This window comes from Amblyomma americanum, chromosome 8 (assembly GCF_052857255.1).
Source record: "Amblyomma americanum isolate KBUSLIRL-KWMA chromosome 8, ASM5285725v1, whole genome shotgun sequence".
Taxonomy (NCBI): Eukaryota; Metazoa; Arthropoda; class Arachnida; order Ixodida; family Ixodidae; genus Amblyomma; species Amblyomma americanum.
The window spans coordinates 89,846,950-89,863,220 of record NC_135504.1 but is presented as its reverse complement, the minus strand read 5'-3'; positions in this window follow the sequence as shown (position 1 = coordinate 89,863,220).

Sequence of the window (16,271 nt, the reverse complement as noted above, 5' to 3'; positions counted from 1 at the left end):
TTCTGTTAGCCGCCTTTTCCACGTATCTCACGGGGTGATACCGAGATGGCCAACCACACGCTACGAGCAATCGCAGCAAGGTAGCGCGCGTTTTTTTTCCCCTATCATAATGTTCTAGACACCTAATGCCTCTGCTTATAACACCTGGTTTTTTGGTTTCAAAAGTATTTAATCCTGTGCTGCGCCACATAGCTTTGCACACCTGTGACACGCCGAAAAGCCTACTTGCTGTATTTTGCATAGGGCTCCCCAAAGGGGGAGAGGGGTGGCGCGGGGAATTATGGCTTCACCGGCCAGGCAAGCGGTAGAAAAAACATGCGCCCATCGCATGGCGCATTGTAACTCACGCTCCTGTGATAAATCCATAATGGCAGCCGTGACGACCACAGGAATACCCCTGTCGCCAGGTCAGAAAATAGCTGGGCCTCTTAGTTTCGCTGTCTGAACTTAGCCGCCCTGTTGCCCTGGCGGATATGGCCACGCATGTGCGCCCCTGGCAAACACTGTAATGGCGCATCACTGGTCATTGCTACGTTACGTCCACGTTTGTTTTTCCAGAACGCAGAAACTGCGCGGTCGTAATCGGTTTCTCGCCGTCCACGCACACGGATCCTCATCGCGATGCTCAGCAATTTTCTCAGTTTTTATTGTTTCGGTAGGTGGGTGGGGAGGAATGAAAGAGGATTGATCTTTCTAAAATCGGGGCATTTCTTCCGGTCTCATGAATTCCTCGTTATTAGGGTTTTAATACCGGCCATTTTACCTGTCATGGGTAATTCACAGGTTTCAATTTGTTTCTGGTTTTGGTTTACCGCAGTACATGATGCAATCGATATAATATCTAATCAGTTTTTTGCACTTCTGCGCATGTCATGTTTTTTGTGTATTTGCAGGGTGATGTAGGCTTGCTTATGTCGGATGCAAAGAGGATACTGACTTTTGGTGAAAAAAATTATAGACTGCAACGTTCGCCTACTGCTCGTTTTCGAAATAATTTTTCATACTGAGCAGTTATTTGGTTTTCGAAGGCGTCTTTTAAAGTGATATTTTTAAAGGCCCCGTTATGCACAAAAGCAGGCGTCGTCGGTGTTTACCGTGTGTTGGCCGTGAGCCAAAATGCTATCGCTTTAAAATCCCAACTTACTCTGCTGGCGTGGCAGTTTGCAGCAATTGATTCCTTCAGTGGCGCCAACAGGCGGCGGCCGCCAGAACTAAGTTCGCAGTGACCTTAACCGAACGAGTCAGTTTTCTCTCTTGGCTTAACTGCAGTTAGTCGCGACCTGTGTTCGCTGCGCATTCTTACTGTTTGCTTCGCATTCTTATGAGTAATCGAATTGCATATTGTAGACCTGCGCTTTACTAGTTTTCTGAATTGCACCACCTAAATACACACTACGCCTAAAAAGCTATCGCGCCTTACCCTTCAGGCGAAGCTAAAGGGCCCACCGAATTTTTTTTTACGTGAATCGAAAGAACAGCAGTAAGGTTTAATAGTTCAATTTTACACCGCTCGATTTCCCTCCAGTTTGAAGTAAGAAAAATTCCTCGGCGAGTGTTTGTTTCGTTATTTCGAAATTGTAAACTGACGCTCTTTCATACATCGTATTTATCGTTTTTGTGGACAACTCGAACGTCCACATCATCCCAATTCAGCAACCCTGTGCTTTGCCCTCACACCCTGGTTTTCTTGTCTTGTTCGTAGAATACAAAATGTTTCATCTAAGACTTTACACAATTTTTAAACATAGGCTTTAGTTAGAAGGCCGCTTTTTTCGGCATGGCACTAATTGTCGGCGCTGTAGTAAATCAGAATAGAGCTAAGAAGTGCTAACTAGCAGGCTGATTAACTAATACTGAATAGTTAATATTTGACTATTACTGTTAGGCTCCTTAATTATTCACAGGCGTGTCGCCCACTTTATGTAATATCAGTATTAGATTTCAAATTTCGAAAAGGTGGTTACCTTCAGCGCCCAACAAATTCTGGCTACATCGCGCCAAAATAGATGTGCTTTCAAGAAGCTTGCAGGCAAAGCAACCACTCCAGTGCACGTAACTCGTGGAAAAAGACAAAATTTGTTGGGGTGCAGTGCCGAGCGTAAGCGCATTTCCGAAATTGTAAACACACGGGGTGCAGAAAGTTAGGTGGGCGGATGAGCTTTAAGAAGTTTGCGTAGATGGGGTGGCCGCAGCTGGCAAAGGACAGGGTTAATTGGAGAGACATGGGAGAGACCTTTGCCGTGCAGTGGGCGTAGTCAGGGTGCTGCTGCTGCTGCTGCTGATGATGATGGTGATGATGGTGATGATGATGGTGATGACATGCCTCTCATTAATTAAGGAGCCTATCAGTAATAGTTATAAAGTTAACTATTTATTATTAGTTAACAGGCCTGCTAGTTAGCCTTTCTTAGTTGTATTCTTATGTACCGCACCGCTGCCAATGCTGTGCCAATAAAAGCGCTGTTCTTACTCAAAAAACCTATTTTTAAAAATCGTGTAAAGTCTTAGGTGAATCACTGTATCGGATCTGAATTCGTCGTCCCAGTGAACTTTACATGACGAGGAGTAGATGATAGTTCCCTCTACTGTTGTTCATATTTCTTCTAGCCGGCTTGCCCGGATATGAAAAAAAAATTATCTACACTGTGCAGTCTATAAAAAGGCCTTACAGCAGTTATTTTTCTTTCGTCATGCTTTAGGCCCGTGGAATGCCTGCGGCTCCTGCTGTTCGGTTCCTGGATCGTAATCCTCGTCGTCGCCGAGAAGCGATTGGGCGTCAAGACCAGCGTTGACGAACTGTAAGCGGCGCATTTATCAGTCGGCTGACAAGCAGCATATTCCACTTAGTCACCCATAAACTCAACAACGGGAGAGCTACAGCCCAAAGCGCTGGCTTACTCGCTGTTGCGCACGGCTCTTGAGGGTATATTTGAAGCGGCTGCTGAATTTCTATGCAGGTAGAATGCAGCTGCGGCTGTTTACTGTGCGATGCCGGTGCATGATAACGAACCCCATGTGATCGACATGTTTCGGTTGTCCTCCACTATAAGGCTTCCTTCATAGCCCGTGTGGAGCTTTTGACGGCAAAGGGACACTAAGGGGCAATGCTAAGTCTGGCTAGACTGTTAAGTTTGCTTAACGAAAACGTAGCTTTTATAAGCCACAAAACTTCTTAAAAGCGACGTACTCGTGACGATGCCACGTGAGGATTAGTAAAACTGCCACTGTTAACATAGTTATATGTTTTGTCTAGGAACATTACTTCGACTGTTAATAGGCGATTACCTATACGAGAAAAGCAGCCAGGCCAGGGCAAACAAGAATGAGATTATCATTTTGTGCGTTCAGGCTGCGTGTGGCCGTTGTATGCATCATGTCCGGAATCGCCGCCTCAGAACGGCATTCATGCTCTGTTGTGCTTGCTGTAGGCGGCGAGTGAAAGTTTCGTTCCCTCTTCCCTGCCTTCGAATCGGTTACGTTGTGCAGGCTGCGGGGGTTCTGAAATTGCAAAATGTATGTGTTTTTTTTAGTACCTTTTCATGCAGACATGCGGATGAATACACGTATGATATTTGTGAGGCGCAATTCGAGCGCTTGCTCTTCGGTTGTTTCAATGGGCAGCGGATAGGCGGTTATGCATCCACCATCACTTTTCATTTGGTTCATTAAGGACAATTTTCCCAGCGTGGGTCAACGTGTGTGCAGTACGTGGTATACACCGGCACGCTGGGCCGGAGTTCAGCAACTTTCGTTCGTGCTCGTTCTCTGTATTGAGAAGCTGTAGCATGTGATATGCAGATGAATTTGCATTCACGGCAAACACATTTCCCGGAGGGAAACGTTCAACTTGCTTATGTGCGTTCGTTTTGATCATGCCTGCAATTCTTGCCGACAGAAACGGCAGTAGGAAAGAACTTACCCCGATTCTTTTCAGCTTACAGCTCACAGAATGCCGTACGGGAATGTAAAAATTACTGTGACCACGTCTCAATCATAAGAGTAGTCTGCAAGCACATTGCGCAATCAATCGACACACAGGCGATATTTGACAGCACAGTGCGCCGTTTGATGAGAAATGCGCATGCGGTGTTTCACTAGGTTGTGACGAATTAAATACGTTAGCGCATGTCTGCTATACACGCATGAATTTTAGGATCACTCGCAACTTACGTGTACACTTCACGAAAGCACAGACCGCACCGAAGGCGACGCACTCGAGACGTCTACAACGATGTATACGTGCGTGATCGCGGACAGCAGTTTTGTCTGCAGTCTGCGGCTGCCTCCTAAAGTTCTGAGTAGATTTCTCGACGCCAGCGGAGCCCCTTTCTACCGTACGCGAGCGTTGGAACAAGAGGCAGTCGCATGCGATGCAGCGGAGAGCATCTGCCTTTCTGTGCGATGGGGAGGGGGGGGGGGGGAGAGAGAGAGAGATTCGCTTAAGGCGCATGCAGAAGAGGCCATAAAGTAAGCCGAAACTTATTAGGCGACGCAGCGACTGAGTATCCGCCTTGGACGCAGAAAGTGTATGATTGAAATCAAGAATCAACTTATAGAGTAGATATGTGCTATTACCTGTGACGGAAAGAGATCAAACAGGTCTTTTTAATATTAAGAGACATTAACCATTGTTTGCACAAAGTGTCAATTCGGGAAATGTAGTAGTATATTGAGGTCAGTGCTGTTAATGTTTGGGTGTTAAAAACACACTCATCATCCAATAATCGCAAGTAGAGGTAATGTTGGCAGAATTTTTGCTATTGTAAATGAGGAAAAGCAAGGGTCTAAGCCCTGCAGCTTTCGGAATAAATCAAATGAACAGGGAAAGAGGGAACGAATACTTGCTTGCTTAGAGAGCCTGTGCTTAGTTAGAAAAAAAAGTTTCAGTGACATTCTATCGCTAAAGGACTAAGGTTTAGGATTCGACCCGAGAGCTCACCGAGGTCTCGCATCACCCCTCTTCAGGCACCCCCTTGGCATGCTGTGCCTTGTGCTGGCCTACTCCGTGCCCTGGAGCAATGACAGGGCCATCGGAGGCGTCGGTGGCCTCGCGCGGAGTCTGCCCTGGGGCGTTATCATCACCGTCGCCGGCAGCGGCGCCATCTCGCTCGTCGTCAAGGTTAGAGCAGATTTTTAAATCTCTAATAAGGGAGTAATTACTGATTTGCATCCAGTCAAACGCAGCTATACATCTACAAAGGAAAGCTATACAGAAACTTCGCAGAACCTTCGCAGTTAAACAAAAATTCGTCCTGGTCCGGGGTTTCGAACTCGGCAGCTTCGTTTCACCGCAGCAGTCGCTCTACCAGCTGAGCTAACCAGGACGGCAACACTTTCCAAATCTCAGTTGACCAGATGAGGCTCACTCACTAAGCTACTGCTGAAAATGACAATTCAGAAAAAAGTGTAGGAGATACTTAAGCTGCAGCCATAGGGGTATGACGCGATGGCGTTAAAGGGTAATGACCACATTAGCAGAATTGGTCATTCACTGATGGCGCAGTGGCGCTGCGGCTAAACGATGTACCCCTGCCCTCCGACGGCAGGTGCTGCCATTGGTCCAGCTGCTTGTCAGACCCAGGTTTCTCTTCCCAACCAACCTCTCGTGACCAATCATTAACTGCCACATTCTACAGTGGGCAGTTTGCCCACTATCGGGTGGGAAGGTTGTGACAACCCCACAAGGTCACGTTGCTTAGGTGGCCCACCGGTCTCCTAGGTACACCGGCTTCTGGGCACTTGCCAGAGTTGTGCTCGTGATTTTTCGCTCAAAACGCCGATGCCGACAACGCCGACACCGTATTTTCTGGTGAACAGGGCATTTAACGCTGTCGAGTTAAAAGATGGCATCCTCATGCAAACTGGCAGGTGGCGGATGAATTAATGAATGGTCGTGCGATATTGCTCCGCGCAACCTGGATCGCACAAGTCCCAATGCTGGCAGCACATGCCACACCAGGGCAGTGGCGAGCGCTTAATCGCTGCACCACTGCGCCAGAAGTGGTATGAGGACTTCCAAGGATCTCTTAATGTTAAGTAGAGAATGACCAGTTCTGCTTGTATGGGCATTAACCAATTAGTTATGGCTTCATACCCTTAAGGCGGAGCGTGGGCCACGCTACGACGGCAACTGCCTTCACGAAGTTAACACGCAGATCAGAAGCGGTGCGGCGGCGTCGCGGCGACGGCTACGTAGAGCCATGCAGAGGTAGAAATGCTACTTTCGTGCATCTGGTTACATCACGCCGCAGTGCGCGGCGACTGCGTTCACAAAGCGTTAATTAAGAACACAAATTCGTACATTGTTGCAGTAACTCACAGCCACGTTTCTGCATGGCTCCAAAGAATTTCGCACCTTTTTGGCGGAACAGCCACCGTACAAAGGTCAACCAGAATGTTTTACGGAAGTTCGCATCGCGAGATTTCTGCTGCTTTTTCAACACCCATTGGGCTGACGCTTAGCGGCACCTACTGGCCGTTTAACAAATCTAATTTCTCTATATTACGCCATAAACGAGACATGTCTAACTTTGCCCCATTTACCCTGTGTTTTGGTCTCAAAGCACCATTTCTGTAGATTCGTGTTTACTCCTTACGCGCGCACCACTTAGCTTAGTCCCGGTGCAGGGAAGTAGGGCTTACCCTGCGGCACATCTGTCTTGAATCGCCATTGAATCGCCGCTTGTTCACTGTTTCCAAATTATCTTTGCAGTTGTCGCTCCGTTTGAAAGTCTTCATTGCGGTATCTAGCACGTGCACAAGTTTCGAACAATGGAGATTCATGCGAGCACCCTCTTCCAGCGGCCTCCAACCCACTATCTGCCAGGTGCTGACGAGTTTCGACTCCCCCCCCGCAAGAGACCGGCTTCGGAATGTGGCTGACGGCGTACTTGAAATGCAGCACGGCGGGACTGCTGGTCAAGCAGTCCATCCTGGCCGTGTCCGCCTCGATAGTCACCGAATTTGTTAGCAACTCCTCAATCCTCTCCTTGCTGCTGCCAGTCGCCGTCAACGTTGTATTTGGCACACACTATACTCGAATAAATGTAGGCTTGCGCTTCTACTTTAGTTCTTTATAGCATCTGTGATTGGTCCAGTCCCGCCACGGGATGCATCGCGCGACTAACGACAGGTATTATGCTTCGGAAAAAGGACCAATCTGCAGCGCATGGTTAGACACGTTCATGTCTAAGCTGATCGCGAGATATTGCAGGAATGTTCACCCACTGAGAGAAATAAAGCTTGACGCTAGAAAATCATAATAGTCCAGGAAAAAAGTTGCAGGACTTAGAATCATGATAGAATTGTTATAGAAGCGTATCGTATGCAGCATAGAGGTTCTGGCGATTTCAGGAGACTTACAAAAACGATGAGCAAGAAGAAATTATGAGAGGTACAATTTGAAGCACTAAAGACAATCACTGAAGACTTGAGTAATATATGCCGAATATATCACAAAATAGCCCCCGTAAACATTACATATAGCGGAGTTATGACTTATAACATAAAATTACATATATCGGATAAATGCAATAACACTTAGGTTCTTACTTTTGTTACCGAAACCCTTGGGATGTGTACTTTTGTTGGGAGCTGTACAAGAACTCTAACAATAAAATCGGTCATGCGTCTGGAGAAACCTCGGGCTGTTTCTTTCGCGCACCTGAATAAACGAACTGCAAGCCCATACAACTGGTGTAAAGTATGTAGCACGCGCGCCAAATCTGTATTCATGTGAATGTACTGATCTTCGCAGTTGAAGTTTTTTGGCACTTTTGTGATGTTTTCAATTCTTGAGGGCAACTTTGCTAGATTTGTCAATAGGCGTTGATAACACTTTCGCCTAGTTAGGGCTTAATGTTTTCCCGCGTTGCACAATTCATTATCATCCCGCCTGGCTACGCCCACTGGAAAGCGAATTCCTCTCCCATATCCCTCGAATTAACTCTTTCCTTTGCCAGCTTCGGCAACGTTCTCCCTGCAAACTTCTTAATTTCATTTACCCATCTTACTTTCTGCCACCCCTTGCTACGGTTACCTTTTCTTGGAATTCAGTCCGTTATCCTTAAGGACCATTGGTTACCTTTTCATCGCATTACAGACCCTGACCAAGCGAATTTCTTCCTTTTGATTTCGACTAGGATCTCTTTAGGCCTTGTTTGTTCTCAGACCGACTTTTCCCTCTTTCTGTCTAATAATGTTAAACCTATCAGTTTACTTTCCACAGCTGGCTGCGTTGTCCTCGATTTAATCTGAACCCTTTTCGCTAGCCACTCATTCAAGCCCAAGTCTGCAAATCAATCGTGGTGTATTTCCCTGCCTGCAAACTGCCAATGCCTGCTGTGTCTGAGTGATCCATGAACCACGTTGAAATGCGCAGGCGGTGACACGCCCTGCAACCCCCTCTACTTCGCTAACCCTGTGGCGGTGGCTGCATCCACATCGCTCGTGCTGCCGACATCGGGTGTCGGCATCGCCGTGCTCTGCAACATGATCGACGTCGGACCCGTGCAGCTGGTGAGGCGCTTCGCCGAACTTTTTAGCGGTTCTACATCTGCGCATCTTACCTTCCTCTCCATCACATATACAAAGGAGGCGTGACATAGAGTAAGACTGTTCTCTGTGAAAAGGAAGGTTTGTGCGAAATCCTGTGCATCAGTTCAATAGCATTGACGGTAGGTGATGAACACAGTACCCTTGCGCAAGGAATTTTCGGCACTGATCTTTAAGAAAAAAGCATCGCGAGAATGTTTCATTACGGCATCTGCTTTTTATTAATAAACTGCCAAGTCAGGGCATTCCTAGTGCCATATAGATGCCTTCACCGTCATCTCAAATGCATGCTTCATTGCTAGAGCTGCCCTGATTTGCCAAAAAATTGACAACTTGAGATTCGTAAATTTCAAGCAGAGAGGCTGGCGTAATAAGTACGATGCGACTTGAAAGTCTGACTCGTTCTCGTGAAGTGTATTAATGTCCGCAATTCATTACACCGGGTTTAATCCGGACCACTGTTTATGCAATCATAATCCTCCTCCGACCTCTCTTATCATGTCATTTTCTCTCTCCCTAACTGGTCAGAGGAACAAGTGGACCAGTACAGACGTCCATCTACCACTGGAACCGCCATTTCTGACCACCTTTTTCAGTTTGCGTTCATTTGGTCCTCGTTTACATTTTGCTGCACCCAGTGACGCAGGCTACGGGAGACGACGTCACACTGCCCGTGACAAAACTAGTTAATTTCGCTATCTGCTTGTTTAAACAGGCTCCGCGCCCATTTCGCACTAGTGGGCCGACAATGACGGATAACGAAGAAAGGTGACGCGTTTAATCCGCCTAAAGATCTTTATAGACATAAGATCGGCCTACCGCCCTATAAAGGTGGCTGACGGCGGCGCCGCGCACATAGCGGATGCGCCTGCAAATGGCAGTTTGCCTCGCCACGTGCTGTTTACTTAGTCACACTGATATTTGGCCACTTTAAACAAAATTGCTAGAAAATATTGTCCCTACTCTGCCACTCTGCTTATGCTTTGAACCTGAAACCGCCAATGTCCCTTACAGAGCTAGTAGCCTAAGATACGTGCTTCAGTGGCAGCCGAGCTCATCAAAACCGCTCTAAGCTCATCTGCATTGCAAAAAAAAAACAGCCTTCTATCAAAAAGCTCAGGTGATAGCCTATGAGAATACGTGTGCCTGCATGACACCTCCTTTGAGAAAAGCGCAACGTAAAAGTGCCTGGTAGGTGCCCAATAAAGGGATAACCTTCTGCATTTGATGCAATAGCGGTAATCCAGGTGCAGCAAAAAATAGCCTGGAGTTTTTATGGTACTATATTTACCATGCGCGACTAGAGGCGACTAGAGGGTAGTCAGTTACATGAGGTACACAATAGTGTAATGCTTAGTTTCGGCCTTCACAAAGGCTGGTTTGCAGGTGGTCTTTTATTTTTCTTTGCCCGTCTCCTCCTTGCAGCTACTCAATGGCTTCGCAGTGAAGGTCACGGCTCTAATCATGATCCTGCTGACGGTCAACCTCAGCAGCGACCTCCACCGGCTGCCGGACTGGATGTTCTCCGAGAACCAGAATTACACGGCTGCCTTTTCCTACTAGGCGCCATTGCTACAAGCGCCGCTTTCCTGTCATGCCGCAAGGCTTTGGTCATCCATGTTAATGAATAACGTGATTCGTACAGAAACACACACGATTAAATGACGCATTCGTTTTGCACTCATTCTTTTTTATTTGCAAGCCGCCGCTGTGGCCTAGCGGCTATGATGTTCGGCTGCTGAACCGAATGCTGCGAGTTCGATTCCTGCCGCGGTGGTTACATTTCAATGGAGGCGTGATGTTAGAGGCCCTTGCAGTGAGCGATGTCAGTGATGTTCAAAATTTTCCGTAGTCCTCCACTAAAGCGTCCCTCATAGTCTCAGTCGCTTTTGCACGTTAAAGCTCAAACTAAAACTAAACTTTCTTATTTGTAAATGGCACCCAGTATCCACATACCAGCACTCACGAGGCGGTAAAGTTACCTTGAATCTTCTACACGTTCTACCTCGGTGTTGGATGATTTTGGACTAAGAATCCTCAGTAACTTGCTCCGTGCTGGTGTGCTAGTGCTGTGGAGAGTAATTTGCATATAAGCCAGTAAAGTCACCACCAGTCATGTTACGTACAATGTTCCACAAAAAGCTCTCCTATTGATAGCCATTAAGTTCTTTTTTACTCCGAATGCGGCCACCGTAACCCAGAAACTTTCCTAAACTCAATCTCCACATTGGCGCCCCTTTCCTACGCCTATCTCCCCTTGGAGTCTACTTCCCTGACGTAAGCGCAAATGTATAGCTAGTCTGTCTGTAAGGCTGAAGTAAGGCATGCGTACGTAATGCAAGAGTAGACGCCAACGTAGTTCTTTACAGATTACACTCCGGCCTACTAACGGAACACGTGTGAGGGCGCAAGTTAAAGCGCGGTACTCAGGAAATATCACTGAACTGGCTATAATACATACGAACACAGGAAGGAATTATTAGGCAAAATAGTACAGAAAGACCATTACAGTAGTTGTGGGGATTGCCTAGCGCCCTCCGCACTTAGAAAAAAGGTATTAATACTAACTTTGGGGTAGTAAGCGATTGTCACATATGTTACTACCCTGTTAGTAACAAGTTACTAACAGGAAGGTTAGTAACAGCTACTAACCAATTGAGTTAGTAACAGCTGCTACCCGCAGTTACTAACGGGAAGCTAGTAGTATTTACTAGGAAAACGAATATAATCATTCTCATATGTTGCTACGTTTTTCGTACGGTGCGCTGGCGTGACTTTGTGCCTACTGGAAAATAAAAGAAGCTACATAGTCAATTTAACTTAATTCCCGAAACCAGTCAGAGATATATTATAGCGTGCTGGCCGTAAATCACACACTTAGGTTTACGCTTATCACGCATTACCTGTACAAATTTTGCGAGGTGATGGCATCAAAGAACCTTACCAGGGGGACACAAATGTTCAGAACGCCAGAAAAGCACAAGCACAGAAAAATTATTTATCAGTCTTACTCCATAAATACGGCTCTCAGATACGGGCTAGTGGCTCTGACCCATTTAGCTAAGATACCAGCGTTAATTATGAAGTTGAGATTGCAGAAACAAGTTTACGTAATCACACGCCCCTGCACAAATGTTTAATTACAAAACCACTTTATTCGCATGGAAGTCTGTGTGAGTTATGTTGTTTGATTTTATTTTAGGTATAAAGGAACGGTTACTAACTAGATATCTACTAGCGACCATAGTAAAAAGCCAACAAGGGCTAATTCTATTAACTGTAACTTGAAGAGGGTAGTAAATTGCGAAGATTAGCAAAACAAAGTCATAGAAACTGCTGCACTTACCTTTTACTACCTTTTTACTATTTTTTAAGAGTACGGTGCTCGCTGGCAACCAAGCTTTCAATCTCGCTCACCTAATGGGTCGTTATGTCAGTGGTCAAGTACTTCAGCACTTTTAGGTGACCTTACCCTGGCGTTGCAATAAAAAAAAAGCTGCAAACTCAATTACTGAGTATTTCATTCCATTATTGCGCTCCACCTCACTCCTCTAAGCTTTGTTTTACATTTCCTTTGCTCGCATTCGCTATTCAGCTTCGTTATTCAACAGACACTTGCATCATGTGCCGCTGCGTGAACTTTTTTATTCAAAAGTGACGTCGCCAGCCACGCGTCATAAATGGGCCTATCACACGTTAATACACAACCGCGGTAATTTTCAGCATATCGTTGCTGTTTGTTCCCCGCAATCTGCATTCCCAACACGCGTATGGTACCAACTCCGGGGATCTCGTTCCCCGAACATTCTGATCGGTGCCAACTGGCTTGGCTCACTGTTCTTAGAATAACCATTAAGTTCCGACTTCTGCAGTGAATACTCTATGCCCGCCCCGCAAGTATGCGCATCCACCACATCCGCCGCTTGCTGTAGAGCAGCTTCAATTTGCCCGTTCGACCATCGACTCGTCCAGATCGTGACGTCATCTGCGTACAGTATGTGTCTGACTCCCTGTATGCGGTCCAGCTTCCTAGGGAGCGTAGCCATGCATCGCGGTATTTAAAAGCAAGGGGCACAAGACCGAGCCCTGCGGCGTACCCCACTTTGACAAGTATTTGGGATATTCTTATGTGCACCGCCCGACCCCTACCTCCGATACTTCGCCGGCGAAGTAGCAAGCACACACAGCGTGAACGCCGTTGAGAGCTTGCGGTTTTGAACTCCCTGCGTACAGCGGCTTGATGCAGACTGAGTGCACAGATTGAGAGGAGAGAGCTTCAGCGCTCGTGGCTGTCACAAACTCGTCTCTCCATCGTGCGTTTTGCTCTGTTTTGCTTACAAGACCCCACGCACATTCGGCTATGCCCGCCGAGCTGCTTTGCTCGCATTGCGACGGTAAATGCCCATTGAGGCGGACAACTAGTGTTCCCACTTGAATACGTTAGTCGCCGCCGCTGCGCGAACCTTCTAGTGGTGGCGCCACGTTCACCTCGCTTTTAAGCAATTTTCTGCGTTATGAAAGCATTAGTGTCACCAAAAATGACATATTTGCTAACAGGTAAGCCTAGCCTATCAGTCTAGCCTCACTTAGAAATCTTCTTTTGTGCCCCTTCAAGGCAATACCACCTGTCGTGGTACCAGTACGTGCATAGTTCGCACCTGCACAGCCTGGAATTACGTCTCTGGCAGCTATAGCGCTACAATTGAAAATGTTCACCGCAAACTCACATTCATGGTTGGTGTTATAATGGCCGCCCTCGTTTCTATGACTGATTTTCTCTTAGCAGCAATCAGTATGGATATCCTCATTGCATGCGACTCGTGCGTGACAAGCATGTTTTCAGAAAGTTCCATGTGCGCGGGTCCGTTGACGGTGACCAGTTACTGCCGTTACTGCGATTTGCTGTGCTTCAGAGAAAATCCATCAAATTATTCGACACATTTTATCCTGACATGTTTGCTGTTTTTCCAATAACTCGTTTGCAAGCTACCTATAAATCGACGTTTGATAACACGCACACGCTACCTTGATTTGCCACTTTTAATGCTCTGTTTTTTGCTTTCTTTGGACGTTTGTTTTCTCATTTTCTTTGTGATTTTGATTTACAGTGATTTTTTTGTTATTGTATGGTGTTAGCAGTTGACCTAGTATGTGTTCTTCACGGCGAATTTGGCTGTTGAAAAACGCTCATAATAAAATGTCTGCCTGCTTCTTTGGAGAGGGGTGCCTCTGGGATTCTTGATTAAGTAGCTCTGGGCAGACCTTCACCGAGCGACTAAACAAATTACAAAAGTTAATCAGCTCCGGACCTTGATCCCAGCATACTTACTCTGTGTGAAGCGTGTAAGTTTGGTCAGGCGCCGGAGATAGTAAAAACAGAATTGAACGCTAAAGCAACGCATATGCTTGCAGGCCACGCTGGGCACGGCCAACACAGACTCATAATCGGAGCTCATGAAAACGATAACGAAGCTCGTGCATAAGAAGAAATTTGCGCCAACAAACTTCCCAAAAGGTTTCAGAACAGATTCACTAGCACGTCACCACGACTGCAGTGTGTAGACAATCTGTTCGCCAGCAGGGCTAACCCGCACCCCGACTCGGACGTCGTCAAGGCGAGGTACGAGCGGTCCTACAAAATTTGACACTGAACACAGCGCCCGCGGAAGATTCTGCATGCGCATACTCAATCTTGCTAGCTTTGCCGGAGCGCTAAAAACAACTCACTTCTACTCTTATTTTTTTGTTTTGAAACATTTGGAAAAAGTTATTTCGAGCTCGGAGAATTTTAAAAGAGTTATCAAATTAACCTACCGCTTGTATTTATGTAGTCATAGAGAATCCCACAAATTGAACCCAATGCAAATCTTTTGACGCTCGCGGTGAACAATAATAACACTGGCAGAGATAACGGGAACCCTAAGCTGGAGAGAGGAACCTCCAGGTAAATCTTTCGCTAAGTGCGAACTTTAGACAGTAGAGGAGACAATGGTCTATCCCGATTCAACTTCCCCGCATGCGTCACATAGTTGTCGTTGTTGTCCTCATACTATGGCATATGCCCGCATAGGGGGATTAGCCAAAAATTGGGGGCGCAGAGAGTTTTTGAGGTTAATAATTCCTGGACGAAATTAAAATGAATGGTGAGGACGGAAGAAATAAACAAAACGGAACAACGAAATGAACATAGGTTTGTCGGTGTCAGTGCCAGCTCTTATTTCCTCTTCTTCTTCTTTTGCTTCGCACGTGATCGTCGTGGACTGGATTTGGTATACGTTTTCGGCGCATGAACGAAATAGCTGGCTCTAAATGGAACAGCTGTTTTAAATGTAACACCATATGGTATATCCTGTTGTTAGTATTGACCCCAATACATTTGCTAATTTGTAGATAGGTATTCGTTTTCTTAATGAAGATTGCCGTATCCATATGTTTTGGACGCATAAGCAGCCGTTTACTACTCGTGTGTGGTGCCCGCACAGTAGACGAAGAATCCTGCGATGCGCTGCAGCTCGCATTTGCGCGGTCGTGGTTTTCCCAGGTCGTGGTTATGACAGACTCTTTGTCCATTTGCTCTTCCTTATCCTCACCCACTGCGTCTCGGGCATTACGCCTATTTACGTTCCTGATTCCGCTCCTTTAAATTCGGTAATGTTGCTTTGGGTACCAGGTCACATGGGTTTTCACTTAAATGAGGTGGCAGATTCCTTAGAAAGAGCCTCTCTCTGCGGCCCAATTGTTGCTGTCCTGCCATCGTGTGCATATACAGCTGCGGTGAGGTTTCGCAGCTACACAATATTTCAGGAATTTGCTGCCTCGGCTCTTACATCGTCTCCCGAATATCAGCATCTTCTGCATCCTTGGAGTAGCAAAGACTGGCGCTCACGCAGACTATATGTCTCTTTCACGCGCTTGCGTTGCCGGGTTCCCCTTCTAAATTTCTACCTTCACAGCTCTGGACTGGCAGCTTCCCCACTGTGCCCTTTTTGTGCCGAACCTGAAACAATAGATCACTTCCTGCTCTTCTGCCGCCGCTTCTCTAATTTGAGGAAGCGTCTTTTGCAAATTCCATTTCATCAACTGGGCTTGCCTGTGTCCTCCGCGGTTGCTCTTTCCATTGGCACTTATTTGCTTGGACGAAGCGACAGGAGTGTGCGCTCTGCTGCGCAAAATTTTCTTCAAGAAACGCAGCGACTCCCATTCTAATTTCTTTTTCCCGCTCTCAATCAGTACGACATTGCAACATTACAGGCATTGTGTACTATTATGCACATTAAGCCATTGTCCCGTCTTCGATCTCCAAGTTAACAGGACCCCTGTCCTTCCGTCTTCCAATCTATCAGACTACATCCTATTACCACTCTTTTTCCCTTCAAAACTTTCCTGGATCCAGCAATTAACCGCCTGTGTCTTGGCCACTGCCCCGTAGTGGGTATGTGCCAGCAACGTCTGAGGCCTTCCTTCCTTCATTTGTGCGAGCGGTGGCGAAGGGGTCGAGCATGAGCCTCACGTGCGGGAGGTGCGGGGCTCGATCCCCAGTGCCGCCGGGTACCCACCGGTGATACAATGGGTACAAGCTTTCCCCTGGCCTGGTGCTCGGTTTATTTGGGATGAAACTACTTGGATAATGGGTCTTTGACCTCATTATGGGTAGTCGAAAAATTCCTTCTCGCATTGCGCTCTTAGGCTATTGCTGTCCATGCACCATAAAAATTAAC